General features: G+C 37.5%; 1 long non-coding RNA gene across 2 annotated transcripts; it reads right to left on the bottom strand.

Annotated features, from left to right (window-relative positions):
• Positions 1-11,356: 11,356 nt before the first annotated feature.
• Positions 11,357-15,856, bottom strand: LOC141514081 (uncharacterized). Of its 2 annotated transcripts, XR_012475945.1 has the most exons (4): positions 15,770-15,856; positions 13,493-13,648; positions 12,578-12,712; positions 11,357-11,719 (listed from the first exon to the last, which is right to left on the bottom strand). It is a non-coding gene; the product is annotated as an uncharacterized LOC141514081 (long non-coding RNA). The 2 variants fall into 2 exon arrangements; XR_012475944.1 differs by having other exon boundaries at positions 11,357-12,712.
• Positions 15,857-19,203: the final 3,347 nt, after the last annotated feature.

Raw genomic sequence — 19,203 nt, 5'->3', positions numbered from 1 at the left:
TGGAGAGCAGATGTTAATTCAAAATGGTTTTCAACATCTCAGAACTAATGCATGGGATGAAAAGCTTTCTTTCCAAAGAAGAAATGTTATCTCCATTATTTAAAGGCTATTTCACTGTCCACCATTATCCCCTATCTTCCCTAGAGTAAATACGATTTAATACCCTTGAATAAACGTTTCATGGAGCCTCCCCTGTCCCACCTACACCTTAGCACAGCCCCACTCCCCCTCAGCATGAGGGCGAAAGGCCGGGTCGTTCTCAATACAAACAACCCCCCAGAATAACCCAATTCACCGTGATGTGAATGGAAAGTCTACATCTGGAGCTGTTCTGTTTACCACCGGAGTGACTTTGCAGAAGTTCATTTTTTGGCTTCCATTTCCTTGTCAGTAAAAAATGAAGACTGAATTACCTCCCAAGTTCCTTTCAGTCCTAAATCTAAGATCCCAAAGTGTCAAACACAGAATTTATTTATGAGCGCTTAGGTTGTATTACCACCGGTTTACATATGGGGGCAGAACCAGAACAACAGAACTCTCCCTCGGTTTCCACACCATCCCTGACTCCACCCTTGTCTCTGAGCTTCTTTTTCTGTTCCTTTTCTTTCTGGTACCTCTGCAGCCAACTTGCTCTAGTTATCCAGGCATGTAAGCAGTTCATTGGTCTTTTCCTTAAACAGAGATTCATGACTATGGTGTTAGATTATTGTAGATATTTTATCAATATTTCAATTCCTTTTGGCTGTTTCTATGTATAGGGAGGATAGGAACCGAGTGAAGGCTTCCACACTTGGCCTCTCTTCTCTCCTTACCATGATAAAGCTACCTTTCTTTCTAAGTGCCAAAGATTCTTATTTTACTTCATTCCTGTAGTCCAGGGGGGAAAAAAGGCAATCTAATAAACAGTCTCGGTACTATACCAAGCTCAGAGTTCCCCACTCATTCCAAAACTCTAGGAACTTTTTTTAACCCTTCTGAGACTGTTTGCATTTCAAAAGTTATATGGGAAGGACTGCTTAGCCCTAGGGGATGTATTATCAATAGAGGAATTTCAAGCATCAATTTAGGAACAAGAAAAAAAAGGGGAAAGACAATCTCTCAATTCCTTTCACTGCCCTTCCCTGGACCCCTTAAAGATAACTACTGAGGAGTTTCTAAGTTTTCATCTCTACTTTAGCAAAAGTTCTTACAATAAAAAAAAAAATGATTACCAAGTATTTTCTTCAAAAACAAATGGAAAAATAGGGACAGCTAGGTGGCGCAGTGGATAGAGCACCAGCCCTGGAGGCAGGAGGACTTCAGACATTTAATAATTAACCTAGTTGTGTGACCTTGGGCAAGTCACTTAGCCCACTGCCTAGCCAAAAAAAAAACAAATGGAAATAAATAATAGCATGATCCCACTGTATTCTGGTCATATTTAGGAAGATTGTAATAGCACTTTGCTCCCTGGAATATGCATTTCTTGTCATCAAATTCAGGAATTTAAGGTCTCTTAGCATTCAGATTCTTAGTTTTCAATTCTCTTTCCTTTTTTCCTCTGTTAAGAAAGGAAGGAAGAAAGAGAGAGAGAGGAAGGAAGGAAGGAAGGAAGGAAGGAAGGAAGGAAGGAAGGAAGGAAGGAAGGAAAAGAAAGAAAGTTGAAAGGAAGAAAGATGGAAGGAAAAAAGAAAGGGGAGAGAAAAAGTACAAAGAAGAAGGAAGGAAGGAAGGAAGGAAGGAAGAAAAATAGAGAAAGAAAAAGAAAGGAGAGAGAAAGGAAGAAAGAAAGAGAGAAGAAAAAGAGAAAGGAAGAAGAATGGAACAAAGAAATGAAGAAAGGAAGGAGGGAAAGGAAGAAAAAGAAAGAAAGAAAGAAAGAAAGAAAGAAAGAAAGAAAGAAAGAAAGAAAGAAAGAAAGAAAGGAGAAAGAGAGAAAGAAAGGAAGGAGAGGAAAGAGAGAGAGAAAGGAAGGAAGGAAGGGAGGGAGAGAAAAAGAAAAAAGAGAAAAGAAGGATGGAAGGATGGAAGGAAAGAAAAAAGAAAGAGGAGAAATGGTAAGAGGCAGGATGAAGAAGAAAAAAGGAAGAGAGGTTAGGAAGAGGAAAAGAGAAAAATATTCAAAGAAAGAGAAATCCAATATAGAAATTAAAATTCAGCATTAGCTTTCAGGGAAATCCAGATGAATGAAGTCCATGTCTTTCTAACTGGGCCAAAATCATTTTTCCTGAAGTCACTGTCCTAAATTCAAATCAAAACTTCCAGTCTTTCCATTCCTCACTCTATTTCTCATACCTGCCAGGTGACAGAACAGGACTAATATAGCAAGATTTTTCTGTACTGACAAGTCCCAAATGAGTTTCTACTCTCCAGTGTGGCTTTTCATTTGATTTTCTGTAAGTTTGTGTCTGTGTATGTTTTCCTTAGATACTTGTCTGGAAGATATTGACATGCTTTATTGTGGAGCAAGCCAAGAGTTTTGCCAAAGGACTGCAATAGTGTCTGTTGGAACTCAGCTAGGAAATTAGAACCCACATCATTCATAGCTGCCAAAAGTTGCTCCACTCATACCCAGTATTCAAAAATAAAGTACTAATACTTTAATAAAATTAATGTACCTGGGAATATATTTTCAATTTTTAGACTAAAACTCAATTCTTTTCATGCCACTCTGAACTACACTGTGTGTGTGGAAAATCACCTCCTCCTGATTGGTTCCTGGTCCTTGTCCTTCCTTATTGAAGAAGACCAAAATGATATCACTATGTCTGAGACAAATTACAGTATGACCTACTGTGGATGATCAATCCAATATGAGCTCAAAATGCTCTACCACAGGTTGGGCAAAATAGTTCATGTGAATACCTGGGTTGGGAACTCTAAACTTACAAATGTCACATTTCCTTTGAGCTACTTCAATTCTGTCTTCCTCATAGAGTGCAGCCCCCTTACTGATGAGGGCACACCATGCTGGACAGTCCTATGCCAGAGTCTCCCATGCTGTACAGTCAATTCTAAAAATTCTTAATGGGACCTTCAGGGTGTCATAGTATCACTTCTTCTGACCCCTTTATGAATACTTGCCCTGTGTGAGTTCTCCATAAAAGAGTTTTTTTGGCACATGTACATCTGGCATTCTAACATGTCCAGCCCATTGCAGTTGCACTCTCTATAGTAATGTTGGAAGGCTAGGCAGTTTAACTCAAGAAAGGTCCTCAATGTCTGGTATCTTCTCCTGCCAGGTAATCTTTAGAATCTTCCTAAGACAATTTAAATGGAAGCAACTCAGTTTCCTGACATGGCACTGGTAGACTGTTCAGGTTTTACAAGCATATAGCAATGAGATCAGCACAATGACTTTGCAGACCTTCAGTTTGGTAGTCTTTCTCTTTCTCTTCTGTACTTTCTTTTGGAGTCTCCCATATACTGAGCTAGCTCTGGCAACATGTGTGTCAATCTCACATGTGTACCTCCTCGGAAAGGATACTGCTCAAGGTAAGGGAACTTGTCCACAGAACTCAAAAACTTCTCCATTTGCTGTAATCCACATATGGATGGTATAGAGCTGGCTGATGTGTTTTCTTGGTGTTAATTGTTAGATCAAAATTAGCACAAGCAGCAGTGACTCTATCCATACATTGTCACATCTCAGCTTCAGAGGCTGCATTGAGGGCACAATCTTCTGTAAACAGAAGATCATATATCAACACTCCCTCCACTTTGGTCTTGGCTTGTAGCCTTTTCAATTTGAAGAATTTTCCATCAGTGCAGTAGCTGACCTTGAGTCCATGTTCATCCTCAGTGAAGGCATTTGATGACATGGCTGCAAACATCATGCTAAAAAGTATGGGAGCAAGGACACATCCTTGTTTTGCTGTATTGGTGACTAGGAAATCTCAAGAGCATTGCCTACTATCCAGAACCCAGGCAAGCACACCATCAGGAAATTGATATACAATACTAATAAAATTCTCCAGGCAACCAAATTTTGACAATTTTCCATAAGCCTTCAAAAGTGCTGGTATCATAGGCTTTGGTCACATCTACAAATGTTGTATACAGACCTCTGTTCTGTTCCTAGCATTTTTCCTGGAATCGTCAGTCAGCAAACATCATATCAACTGTTCCTCTACCCTTTCTGAAGCCACACTGGCTCTCAGAAAGGTGACTATCTTCCAGGTGAAGGATCAGCCTACTGAGGACTCTGGCAAGAATCTTGCCAGCAATGACTAAAAGAGAAATACCCCTGTGATTGTCACAGGCCAATCTAGTCCCTTTACTTTTATAGAGATGGACAATGGAGGCATCCTTGAATTCTTGGGGGATAACTTATCCATGCTATATAACCTGGAAAATTTCAGTCAGTTTTTGGATGAGCAATGGACCCACCACCTTGTGGATATGAGCTGGAATGGAATCAGTGATTTGAAAGGAAACTAATAGCACTCAACAACTTCTTCAGATGGAACTTCAACTAGGGACTGATTGACTTCAGCTTGAGGTAAACAGGCAATGGCTTCTGCATTGATTGATGATGGTCTGTTAAGAACAATATGGAATGTTCAGCCTATCTCTCTAGGATCATGTCCCTATCATTAGTCAATGTGAATCCATCAGCCCTGAGCAATTGAAAAACATTTTAGGTCTTTGGCCCAAAAATAGCCTACAGGGCATCATAAAAGCATTTTAGTTTGTTACTGTCAGCATAAAATTGAAGATTATCTGCCTTCTTACTGAGTGAGCCATGAGTCCTGCCATCTCTCTAAGTTTCACTTGTGCTTTACTTTTGATGGAATTAAATGCTGCCTTCTTAGAAATGGATGAACTATCCTGCTGGTAAACCCTGTGATGTTCTCGTTTTTTTCATTAAGCAGCTTCTGTATTTCCCCATCATTTTCATCAAACCAATCTTGGTGTTTGCCAGTGTTCTAGCAGTGTTCTGAGCAAATGCAGTGCTGTACACCAGATCTCTGAAAGCTGCCCACTCTTTCTGCTCCACTGTTGGCTCAGTTTTCCATCCAAATTAGCAACAAACTCAGAGAGACACTCTAATCTCTTGACATTAATTCTTCTCGTATTCATTTTGCCTTGGGGCTGCTGCTTTGGTTGAATGTGAATATTTAGCTTAGAGAGGATGAGTCTGTGATCAGTCCAGCACTCTGAACCACACATTGCCTTTGTCTTCTCAAATCCTGTCTGTCTCTTCTCCTTAAGATCACATAGTTCATTAGATGTCAATGTTTGCTGTGAAGTTTTATAGCATTAGGTAAATGAAAGACAGTGTTTGTGATGAGAAGGTCCTGAGGTTTTCAAGTCTTCAGTAGTAGGTGACCACTGCTGTTACTATTTCCAACTCCATTCCTCCCAAGGACCCCTGCCATGTCTGGTAATCTTAGCCTTACTCTAGCATTAAAGTCACCCAGAATTATAAGCTTGTTCTCTCTTTTTGTACATTGATGATAAAGGTCTCTGGGCCTTCATAAAATTTTTCTTTAACTTCATCAGTGTTTGTCCTGGTAGGAGCATAGGTACTGATAATGATGGCATGGAGTTTTCCTGACAGTGGCCATCTCATTGTCATGAGCCTCTCATTCACTCCTTTTTTTGTGGGCATTCAAGAATGTTGACTAGATTAGTCTTGATTGCAAAATCAATTGCCAACTTCAGGGAGCTTCCCCTTCACTATGGTCACTGCAGAAAAATGTGTATCCAGCTCCAACTTCAAAAAGCTGGCCTTTATTTGCACCTTTATCAGCACCTGCTGCTTCATCATTTACCTGTCTCCACAGGTCTTTGAGAAATGGTTATAAGTAATGTCTTTTGTGGCCTGGGTAATTTGGATTTAAATAAGGCAGAGCTGTGAGAAGTCATCCACCTCACTGTCTCCTCCAAAGTCATCATGATTCAGCATAGCAAAACAGAGTCAAGACAACTGGTGATGGCTCTAGTTGCAGTGGATGACCTTGGCATCTTTGATGTCTAATGAGGTTCTAAGCACCCCACAACACCTGCTTCAGCTGGCTTCATGGCTATTGAAACAAATTGTTCTCTTCTGCCCATTCCACCAGTGGAAGACTTCACATGCTTGGGGTAGACACCCCGCACTACTCACCAATGAACTTGAGACTCCTTCGGTTATCCTCATCCTGGTTTAGACAGACTGCCAAAATGGTTTACTTGGGTGTGACCACTGCATGATACAGCTTTTTGGAGTCACAGGTGAGAGTTAGGTGGCTCAGATGGACATCAAAAGGGGAAGGCAGCCCTCAAACTGAAGGTACCAGTCTTCTTTGAACACATCCTACACCACTCCTCCTGACTATATAACAATGGATACTATGACTCTGTTTGAGTAATCATAAGTGACTAGAAGATTTCAAAATTTCTCCTGGAAGGTGTTCAATTTAATTGTCTGTAACATCCTCTTCTCTGGGATTTTCTGGTGTCCTTAAAGAAGAATCTTATTGATACAGGGGAAAGATGAAGAGAATTGTGAATGTAGAACCTGGGTGGAGATGTTTTTGACTACTACCCACTCTTGAGATGCAAATTGACTAGAAGTAGAGAATTATGATTGTAACAGAAACAATTGTAATCTTAAAAGCTGCTTGGGTGGAGACCCTCCCCATTCTCAATGTACCATTGATTCATTATTTAATGTAAAAGTTATACCCTGATTTCCTTTGGCTCTACCCTCTACCTAATTCTGGGTCCAGCATAGGGGAATGGAGTTCAACTTTTGCCCTCTGGATGAGAGACAAGAGAAAAAAACCTGAGCTGTCCAGCTCAGGGCCACAGTCTTCTTTACCAGCCAGTTCTTCTCTCTCTCTCTCTCTCTCTCTCTCTCTCTCTCTCTCTCTCTCTCTCTCTCTCTCTCTCTCTCTCTCTCTCGCCTTTCCTATGTCTTATGACCTTTTTAATAAATTTTTGTTTTACTTCCACCCTTGCTTTCTGAATAATGATTCCTCATAGGCAGAACCAAACCCAAGTAGCCATCAGCTGCATTATTACCTCCTTCCTTTCCATTTGTTGCCAGTACAAAACTCAAACTCCCTTTTCATGGACTTCACTCAATGTCCCCTGCCCCAGTCATTTCCATCAGCTAGATTCCAAGGCTCTGGAATGAAAAATAGCTCCTCTTCACCAAATTGTCAGGGATTCCTGAATTCACCAATGACCTTAGCAAATATCAGCCAATTAACAAGTATTTGTGTTTCTACCTTGATAGAAGAAAATTATAAAATGGTATTCTGAACTTTGGAAAAGCTCAAAATCTAGTTGGGAAAATAAGATGAATGCACATAAAACAATTCAGTAATATTAAGGCAGTATCCAATTAAATGATAAAATGTGGGATACAATCAGTAAAGTACTATTTTAGAGAGAAGAAAAATATAAATGAGAAATGTATTATGTACTCTAGGAAGGGTTCATAGAAGAATGGCCAAAGTCATAAAATCCTCCAATGTGGGACTTGAGCTTGAGTTCCCAGATAAAAACTACTCAATCAGGAATGGTTCTTCTCAAATTGCAAAAGAAAATCTCTGCATCAGGTCCACAGGAGGAAGGGCTAAGACTTGACTCAAAAGTTTTACTTGTGATTTCTAAGGGGAAGAAATGTTTGCTTCCAGATCAAAAGTAATTTAGTCTAGCAACTTTGACCTACAACACTCAGCTCAGTTTCCATCACTGTTTTGAGAAGGGAAGGAAACAAGTTTTGATTAAGGACCTACTTTGTTCTAATCATGTTAAAAATATCTCACCACAAAGAAGAGAGAGGTACTAACAAGTATATACTTACATCTTGAATGTATAGAAACACTTTAGCTGTTTATCTGCCCCTTACAAATGCTGGAAATCTATTTAAGACTAAAACTTCAAGCAAGTCATTTTTTTAAAGTGTTAAATAGCACTGGCCTAAGAAAGATTCCTATAACACTGCTTGTAAGTTGGCATTGAATGATTAATATTTTGGTCTTTTTGATTTACACTCTTCAACCAGATCTGAATCCACCTAACATTATTATCAGATAGGTCATAAGATTAGCATGAGAGACTTTGACAATAGTTTAGCTAAAATCAAAACATAACATGTACCCATGATGGGCATCTCATGCGGCAACTAGGGCACTGTACTAGTGTAAGCAGAATGCATCAGCTCATAAGAGTTTTCTAAATGTCTAGAGAGATGTAGATTCTACCAGATGCAGGAGCATAATAAACTCCAGTTCTTTTGATTAAAGGATTAAATGTAAACTGTTTCGCTTCTAAATCTTTCCCAATTTGACTGCAACCTATCTTTTCAGAATCATTATATATTCCTTCCCTTCTTGTATTCTCTTTCCCAACAACAACCTTTCTAACTGCCTCCCACAAATCTCCATTTCCCACACAAATTTCCATCATTCATTTGCCCTCACTCTTCCCAAAGCCTAGAATGAAATCACTCCTCATCTCTGTCTCATAGAATCCTTTTGACACTCACTAGCTATGTGACCTTGGACAAGTCACTTAACCCTGATTGGATACCATTCTAATCTACATTTGGCCACTGGACACAGATGGCTCTGAAGGAGAAAGGGAGACTGGTAACTTAGCTCAGCATTCCCTTACTCAGATCCAATTCATGTGCTTGTCATGGCATCACCCCCCTGAAGTCATGGACTTCTACAAATATGAAAGACAAAGAACAAGCACCACCTTCTGTACTTCCTGGAGTCCCCCAATTCTAAGGCACTCCCTTCCTAATCACTCTGAATTTCATTAACTTTTATTTATTTTGTGTTTATTCTGAACTTTTGGGGGGGATCTACTTATATATGTACATATGCTGTCTCTACCAATAGAATGTAAACTCCTCAAGCAAAGGGATTGTTTAATTTTGATCTTTGTGTCCTCAAATCCTCCATCCATCCCTACCCCCACCTCCCCCATCCCTGTGTCTAGCCATAGAGCTATCACTGGCACACTGAGGTTTATTTGGAAGCAAGACTCATGACTACCATGATTATCCTGCAGAATGACATTCAAATAAAAGGTTCTCATAATTGCAGCATGGAGAACAGTATTGAGTTGTTTTGATATGATTATGAGGAAATAAGCCCATTGAAATGTCTTTAACATCTCTGTTCTGCTTCAACCTGCCTGAAGATTTCCTCTTGTTCTGGAAACCTTCACAGTGTAAACACAATGGTCAAAAAGGAGAAAGTTTTTATTTGTTTGTTTGTTTGTTTTCCAAGGGAATAAGGAAAGATCTGCTGCCTTTTCCCTAAGGTCAAAGTAGGCTGGCTAAACAGTGTTTCTCCAAATGTCTTTTGATTTGAATAGCATAAAGGAATACTGACTGCCAACTGGAGCTGACTTTCATTAGGAAAGGAAAGTTCTCTGGCTCAGAGCCCTCTTCTCTGTCCTTTTTGATAAATCTCATGAATTAAGCAAAAGGTCCAAATACTGCCTTTGCGGTATGAACTCTGTATCTTAAATACCATTCTCTGTAAGTGCCTTTCTCTGCTTCCAGGTTTTAAAACAGGTAGCCCCCAAGCAACCCAAGGTCACAAGATAGACAAGATACTGCTATCAGAAAAGAGGACATTCTCAATATATAAATATGTGAGTATATGTACACAAACAGGAAGAGTAGAACATGACTGAAACAATTAAGCAATGCATACATCTGTATGCATGCATGTATATGCATTTTAGACATGTATGTGTATTATACATATTCAATTTAATTATATGTGCATATTGATGATGAAACCCGAAGGAGATCATTTTTCTACTCATTCATTAACTAGGGGAACTTTGATTTCATTACTACTCAGAGAAACACCTTTCCAAAATATCTGAATTCAAACATGTTCTAGCTGTGTGACCCCAGGTAAATCATTTAACCCATCTACCTCAATTTCCTCAATTGTAAAATGAGAATCATCTGCCTCCCAGGGTTGTTGAGAGGACCAAATGGGATAATATTTGAAAAGCAGTTAATGCAGTGGCTAACACATAGCACACAGACAATAGCAACTGTCTAACAAATTAATTGTTTCCTTGCTTCCTTTCTTGGAGGTTGGGACTAGGGCAGTCACCAATATTCTGTTTGGGACAGGGCAAAACATTTTGACTTAGTAACACTTTTCACCTCCAATGTCCCCAACAGGTGTTTCAAGGTAAGGGCAAATCAGAATAAACCTTAAACAATTTCAAGATGTAAAATAAATTATGAAAAGGCAACATGTAGCCAAGGGCTACATGAAAGTGAATTGAAAAAGGAGCCCTTTTGCTATGGCCAGCAATATACAGATATTTCAACAATTTTACTTTACAAATAAGAATAGTGAAATCCCAAAGTATTAAGTGAATTGTCCTGGGCTGTAGACCAAATTTGCTATAGCCTAGAGACAGAATGGAATTATCTTATTTCATCATTTGATTTTAAGTAAATTCCAGTTAGAACACATATTTCCAATGACTAATATCATGGTAAAGGTTTAAAAAAACCCATAATGCACATTCATAGCCCATGTTTATAAAATGCCATCAATTTAAGCACTTTCTTCATGACAATTCTGTGAAGGAGAGAGTATATTAGGAAAATGAGATTTATTAGTATAAGTGGAGTGACCAGGATCACAGAACTGTTCAAATGTCAGTGTTGGAATTCAAAGTCAATCCTCCTGACCACCATATCTATCATGCTTTCCTTTGCAGTTCTTTTAAGTTTCAAAATCCTCTTCACAATTTTCCATTTTGGGCACTCTCAGGTCATTTCAAGGCAAACTTTCTTAGAAACCTTTGGGATTTTCCCTACTGATGAAGGCACAACTTATTCACTAAAATTTACTATATTTGGTAATATAACTGATCACTATATCATTTCCTTGAACCCATGGAATAAAAGAGCTTACTTAATTAGCCAAGGACAGGTTAATCATCAAAAGATCAAAGAAAATAAAGAAAGAAGGGGAGGAGAGGGGGGGGGAGAGAGAGAGAGAGAGAGAGAGAGAGAGAGAGAGAGAGAGAGAGAGAGAGAGAGAGAGAGAGAGAAGGAAGGAATAGTTCCAGTAAGAGTTCAGACTCAAAGACCAGCTAGTGGATAACAGGGTGTTAAAAAGCCAGACTAGTAGACAAGGAATGTTTTATTTTTTTCATTTACAAACTGTGTAGCCCTGGTCAAGTTAATGAACCTCACAGAGTTCCATCTTATTTGAAAAACTGGGATAATAACACCTGGAACAATAGCATTTAAACCTAGTGCAGGCATATAGTAGGTACTTAAGAAATGCTTATTGAGTTGGCTACATTATGAGACCATAATCGAGATCAAATGAAATTATATAAGTACTTTAAAAACTTGAAATTATTACAGAAATGTTCATTAATGTTTTAAATAAATTTTTATTGATTTTTTGGTTTTAAATTGTCTAAATGTTTCTGATTTCCCATCTCCCTTTCTCCCTCTCATGTAAAAAATAATATATTTTAAGAAAAAGGAAAAAGGCAAAGACAAGAAATTGAACCAATACCCCAAGACAAGTCTGAAAAAAATATAACATTCAATATCCTTGAATCTCTGGATGCTATTTAAGGATTGGGAAGAGGTAGCTTCTCGAATCTCATTTTGGGAGTTATTCTTGTTCTTTCTGATTAATTAATTTCACTTTCGATTGTTTTGTGGTAGTTGTTATTCTTTCCACTTTCTTTCATTGCATATAGTTTTCTTGGATCTTCTTACTTCACTCTGCAAGAATTCATTAATTAAACCTTAGTATTAATTAGTTCATTATTATTAATCCTGATTCTTTCACCAAGCTAGTCAAGTCAACTTAAATCAACAAGCATTTATTAATTGCTTATTGTGTAGTAGGCATTATGCTAGGTTCTGGGGATACAAAGAGAAGGGAAAAAGAAAGAGGTCCTGCATCTTAACAGGTAAAATGGTGAGGGAGAAGATACCCACAGAGGGTCACAGTAGGGACAGAAGTCCAGAACACCAGATGAGGATCCCAAAAGAAATAAAAGAATGAACATGACCAACCTGGGGGGCCCTTAAGAATGGAGATCTGAGAAGCAATGAGTGGCTACACAGGCAGAAGACTCTTCTTTCCTGAAAAGGCTATAGGGGTAAAGAGTCCCTAGATAAGAAGGAATACTGAGAGAAAGGCAACTTCCAGAGTGAAAAAGAATTTTGTGACATAGTGGAGCAAGAAATCCAGACAGTCAAGTATTTGAGTAGGTCAAATAGTCACCAGGTAACTTTGTCACTAGGTCATTGCATCATAAAGTGTTTGATCCTGGGCAAGATTAAAAATTCCCATCTGGTTCAGATGAAGAAATTAAGGCCCAGAGACCTCTGACTACAAATTTACTTTACCTCAGTGCTTCTCTGCTCTTCAGTTCCCTCATCTTTAAGATGAGAATGATATTACTTGTCCTGTCTATTCCATAGAAGTGTTGTGAGGATAAAAGAAGATTGTACATGAAAATGTTGTCAATAGCATAAAGCCTAATGTAAATATATTGTTATTTCTATTCTAAAAAAATTAACCTTCCCTTTAAAGATTGACCTTTAAAACTGGGTAGTCTCCCAGGTACTCACATGGAAATCACACACAGATTCCAAGAAAAGTATTATCCAGAAATTCTAACAAGGACAATCAAGAACCAAATTAATCCCCAAAGTATTCAGTACTTTGACAGAATTCTTCTTCCTCTTCTTCACTTGGTAAAGTGTCTGTTGAAAGAAGTTAAATAATTATCAACCCCCCAACCTGGTACTAAACCATGGGAATAATGGAAAAACTCCTGAGGAAAAACTTTGGATTTCATTTGATCTGTTTTTCAAACATCATAGGCATGTAGAGTGTATCTCAAAAGTTTTAGGGTAGTTTTAATGTATTAAAACTTAAAATTGCACTGAAATTTTGGGGACTCCCTGAATTGATGAGGCCCATAGCAATAGCTATCATGGAATTCACCTGAAATAAACACAGAGTCAGCTAAGAGTTGGCCCACATTGAAATTTCCAAATTACACATACTAAGCTTTTTGGTTCCACATTTTCATAGTCTTCTTCCTGCCAAGCTCCTAGGCACAGGCTACATAATAGAAAAAATCAAAATAAACAGATTAAAGATAAAACAAGTTTGAGATTTAAATATAGTCCAGGTGGAGTTTACACCCCCAAATTTAGACTTCATAAAAGAAAAAAAGGCTTTATAAAAAAGAAACAAAGAAAGGATGTGCATGAGTTTTTTTCCCCTTACTTCAAGGAAAACACACCTTTGGGGGGTTTTCTTCCCCTTTCTACTACAAACATTACCCATCTTTGATGCCAACAGGAACAGGTTTGAACTGACATTGAACTGAGAATTTTTAGACCAATAAACACAAGAACAACTAAAAGTGGCTGATGTATTTCCATATCAGGAAAAGTCACCCCAGACAACCTCTCAACCCTGCCCCAGTAGCCTTCTTCTCACATTGATAATGCCTCCAGGGTGTCCTCCCTTACCTGTTCCTTCTACTAGTAAATTCCTCTCTCCATTTGAGGAAGTATTCACTGAGTTCTTCTCTGAACCTCCATTTGAGGAAGCACCCATGCCAGCTGTCACCAGGATTGAGAACAAATATTTTAATGATAGTTGCTGTCCTTCATAATTGAAGAGGACTGAAATGACATCAATATATTAGGGTCAATGTACAGTGTACAATGTACAGTGTGTCTGACTATAACCCCCACACTACCACTCTTACCTCTCCACATTTTATGTGTTGCCTTCCCTTACTAAAATGTAAGATCCTTGAGGGGAGGACTTCTTGCTTTTATTTATATTTCCAGCACTTGATACAATTCCTCACATTTAATAAATGATTTCACTCAAAGAACAAGCATTTTTAATATATACTGTATGCCAGAGCAGTTTTTAAAAGGTTGAACATGGCAGAAAACATAAAAGATACTTGATTGTTCAGAACTAAATCTGAACTGCAAAAAAAAAGCAAAAAAATTTTTTTTAATTTTAAAATTCTGAAAATTTACATAACAAGGAGTAGTAAGAAAGGAGGTTAAATAGGGAGATGACATGAAAAATTTGACTAGGGTCAAGTTGCAAAGGACAGGTATAATCTTAGATGCTAGGGTAAAGAAGTTGGATTTGATAAGGATAATTTAATTCATTTTAACAAATGTTTATTAGTTGACTATCAATTATTCAACCAATCAAGCATTTGTTAATATTTGATTGTACAGTAATTAAACATACAATTATTGTATATGAAATATTCAATAATTGTGAATTTATCTTAAAATTGTATATTTATTAATCACTAATGGAATGAAGTGGGGCTCTATGCTTACTCTCACACTTTTTAGCATGAGTTTTTAAAGCAATGTTTTCAGATGCCTTCAATGAGAAGCAAAAAAGCACCAAGGTCAATTACCACACTGATGATAAATAATTTAACCTGAAAAGGTTACAAGCCATGACTAAAGTGGAGGGAGAGTTGGTGTGAGCTTTTTGTTTGCAGCCTCTGAGGCCAAGATGAAACAGAGTATAGGTTAATTTTCTGCTGCTTGTGCTAATTTTTACCTGAAAATTAACACCAAGAAAACAAAAGTTGTCCACCTGTCAACATCACACTATCCTTACTGTTAACCATAATTTTCTTAGTCTAAAAATGAAATAACAAATTTAGTTTTATAAATGAAATTTTATTCTATGAGATCTTACCAATAACCCATAGGTAGATGGTATCCTTACAAATGCAACCCTGATACAAAATTGGGGGGGGTATTTTATACAGAAAGGACAAAGAATCATAAAACTGAATCAGGTAACCAATAAGATTTCACATAGATGACAGAGTTCTACTAAAGTACAATATTAGTATTTGTGTAACCCCTGTGTAAAGAGGATCCTTGACACTTTTCTGGGTCCCAAGAAACTACTCAGTAATACAAATTTGGCTAGGCACCTTTAGGTCTGAGAACATTCTAACAATTCAAACAGTTGAACCTGGGGGTCATATGAGATATACCATAAATTTATCTGAGACATACAAAATGCTCTTGTTAACCTAATCTTTTTGTTGTATCTTCAAAATTCCTGCTCCCTCCTAAAAATGCCTCCACCTTCCCCAGATGCAACTGGAACCATGAGATAGTAAACTTCACTCGACTCCCTATGCCACAGGAAACATGTTACAAGAAAATATATATCTAACTGCTATCTCTGCTTCTGTACCCTGCTTGCTCCCAATACCCTCCCCCCCCAAAAAAATACTATAAAAACTGTGCTGTGTGATTTGAGGCAAATGTAACTCCATACAGTCAGGTAATAAACTCTACTCCCAAATTTCATAGCTTGGTGTCCCTCTTGTTTCTTGGGGTATAACACTACAATATTTGCTTCAAATTCCTATTAATAAGAATCTCACTTGGGCTGGAGAGGGAATGTTAACAAATAGTCATAGGATTGTTCTCCTGTCATCCAAGATGTCTCTTATCTTGTCTGGTTTGTTGATCCAGGTAAAGGAATTTCTTGGGGCTATCACTGAGTTGACCAAGTGGTAGTGACACAGGTCAAGTCAACATTTTAGATGTAGGAGACAGGCCTTAACATAGCAGATTGACATTTTTACACACTGAAACAATATTCAGATTTGTAACTATTAGAGGCTAAGAGACCAATTTTTGATCAGGAATATAGAATTAAAGAGTATCAGACTTAGACAATATATGGAAGCATAAAATGGAGAAATTCTGAATATAATGGTTAACTTCACTTACCTCAGGAGTATACTTTCCAGGGATGTACACATAGATGATAAGGTTAATGCACACATTGCCAGAGTTAGTTCAGTGTTTGGGAAGCTCTGAAGGAAAGTGTAGGAGAGAAGAGATATTAGTCTGCTTATCAGTCTGCCAAGTCATTATGCTGACTTCATTGCTGTATGACTATGAGAACAGGATAACAGTGCAAAGCCAAGAAACTGGTTTGCTTCCATTTGAATTGCCTTAAGAATGTTCTGAAGATCACCTGGAAGAATAAAGTACCCAGACACTGAGACCCTTTGTTGAACTAAACTATCAAGCATTCAAAATCTACTACAGAGAGTGCAACTCTGATAGGCTAGGCATATAGTTTGAATGTCAAATATACAAATGCTTAAAAGACTATTACAGAAAGCTCTCACACAAGGTAAATGCTCACATGGAAGTCAAAAGAGGCATACAAGGACACTCTTAGGGTCTCTCTCTGAAGAACTTTGGATTTATTCGTGAGACATGGGAGACACTAGCATAGGACTGCCCAGAATGGCATACTTGCATCAAAGAAGGTACTATGCTCTACAGGCAAAATAGAATTACAGTAATTCAAAAGAAATATGGAGACAGTTAGGTGGCACAGTGGATAGAGCACCAGCCCTGGAGTCAGGAGGATCTAAGTTCAAATCTAGCCTCAGACAATCAATAATTACCTAGCTATGTGACCTTGGGTAAGTCACTTAACCCCATTGCCTTGCAAAAAAAAATGAGTTGCACAAATTTAGAGACATCTCCACTTCAAATGTTTATCCAGTATATTTGTGTCCAATATGTGAGAGAGCCTTCTTCCAACCTTGTTTTGATCTGATCAGCATTGGACACTGTATATTGACACTGACATACTGATGTCATTTCACTTCTCTTTGATTATGAAGGACAACCATTATTTAAATATTTGTTCTCAATAAGCCATTAAAGCATTGTAATTATTAAATTATTTGTTAATTTATTAATTTAATAATATTGAGAGCAAACAAGTACAAAGAATAAGGCAATTTCTACTTAACTAGAATGACATTTTAATGGAGAAACAAATACATGAATAAATATATTCAGCATAAATATAATATGAATAAATGCAAATATATACAAAATAGTTAAACCCAAGGTAGTGTGAGAGAGAAGGCACTCACACTTGGGCAGATTAGAAAAGTTTAATGCAGCAAACTGTGCTTGAACTGTGTTTTAAAGAAAGAGATGGTCTCTGTATTACAAGTATGCAGGATGACTATTGCAAAGATATGAAGATACAGGAAGAAAGTAGGGGGTTATGAAGGGGGTTATGACAGGTATACAAACAACTATACAACAAAGTCACAAGGGATGATTACATAAGAGAAGAACAAGCAAAGAGGTACAAGGAAAGGAAGATTCATGGAGGAGATGGTATTTGAAGGAGTTCTGTTGTAAGGGTAATTACAAAAAGTCTACCCAAGGAAGGTGAAACTAGCAAGTCAATGAAGACAAAAATGAGGAAGCACAGGATATAGTCTCAGGCCCGAAGGAGCTAACAGAGTTGATACTTTCTGAGGTACCTTCCAACTCTGACATACTAGGGTTCTGTGTCTTTGTGATTTGTTAGGATCTAGAAGTAAACAGGGTATAGAAAACCATCTCAAACAGATGAATGATTAGGCCATGAGCAAAGTCAGAGAGGCAAGAATGTGGGGAGGTATGTTTAGGAAAGAGGTTTCTAACTAGGAGTTGTGACCAAAGCCCATTGTCAATTTTAAAAGATCTGTAAACTGGGATGGCAAAAAAAATTGCCTCTATTTTCACTGACCGCTTAATTGAAATTCAACATTTCCTTCCATTATGAATTTAAAACAAAATAAAACACTATTTTGAGAAGGCTTCTATAGACATCAGCAGACTGCCAAAGGGAGTCAATGACACACAAAATGATTCAGAACTCCTACTTGAAGGTCAGAGAATAGACTAGTTTAGTATAATATTCATGTAGGGAAGTAAGAGAGGATAAAGTTAAAAGAGTAAGATAGCACCAAGTTGCAGAGAGTCTCAAATGTCTGGCCAAGGCATTTAGAATGTAGTTCTGAGGTTAAATTGCCAGTAGAAGAACACTAATAAAAACTAAATCTGTGCATGAGGCAAATATAGGGTTAAATATATTTATTAACCAATTGAGAGCAATTTCTGTTCACAGATTGAATTATATAGCATAATATATGTATGATCCTAAAAACAACAAAATTAATCCAACCTAGATACTGAAACACATTCATAATTAAAAGAGTAGTTATTTGGTTTATGCTGATAACTATAAAGAAAGTTATAGTTATGTACAAAGTCCCCCAACAGGTTCATTATGGGAAGAGCCTGAAGTCTAATTTTTCAGTATCTGAAAGATTAGAACAGCAGGATCTAGTGCAGGGACTGGGAAACATCAAGTCATGGACCATTTGGTCTGACACTGCCATGGCAACATGGAACTCAAAATTCAATAAATCTAGGAGCTTTTTTAGGGGTGAATTAATTAAATGTTTGATCAAACATAGTAGGCATATGATGTTATAAATATTCAAATAGTCCTCGGCAGAAAAAAAGGTTCCTCACCCCTGAATTCTAGTGAGAAGAATGTTGAATTCTTGAGACTAGTTAAACCCTGGAGATGAGAACTCTGACTCTGCCACTTATTACCCATAATGACCTTGTAAATCACTTATCATTTCTTGACTTTACTGTCTCTGAAATGAAAGGGTTGTACTAAATGACTTTCCACCATTAGAAAATTCTAATCTTTACCTGGTCACAACTGAGCTATAAAGATGGAGAATGAAAATGATGTAATGTTCACTCTCAGCAAATTTGCCTTAAACTTGATTTACTTTTCATTGAGTTGACCACACTCCCAAACTTCAAGATAGAGATACAGATAAATGAATGTGTGTGTGTATACATGCATATATATGTAAGTGTATATTATACTTTGTGCATGTGACTATAGACATATATACACATTCACATATAGGAAAAGTCAATTCAGTTTTAAACTCTTAATAGCTTAAAAATTCACTAAGATTTTTGGGAAATGCTATTATAAATATTGCTTGCTTGGGAAATTAGGATAGAAAAAAATGAATTCTGGTAAGTGGTACACAAACATGATAGTCGTGTTTATGTAGATAACATTGCATGGAGAAGTGGGTCGTTGAAGCTGAGTAAATTGAGGGACTGATGAATTATATTTGAGGGACTATTAATATGTATGTTGATATTTGGCTAAAATAAGGTTAAGAATTAGAGTAGAAAGGGAAATTGAAAGTCTGATGTTGAACTTATTGAGAAATGAGAGAGGGTGCCCTGGGTGAGGGGCAGGAGATAATGACTACCAAGATCTAGATTGGGTGATAAATTTGAAGAGCTTGAACCTGAAA

Source organism: Macrotis lagotis, chromosome 1 (assembly GCF_037893015.1).
Source record: "Macrotis lagotis isolate mMagLag1 chromosome 1, bilby.v1.9.chrom.fasta, whole genome shotgun sequence".
Classification (NCBI taxonomy): domain Eukaryota; kingdom Metazoa; phylum Chordata; class Mammalia; order Peramelemorphia; family Peramelidae; genus Macrotis; species Macrotis lagotis.
Note: the sequence above shows the minus strand (reverse complement) of the source record. Positions and strands in the feature narration are given on the sequence as shown.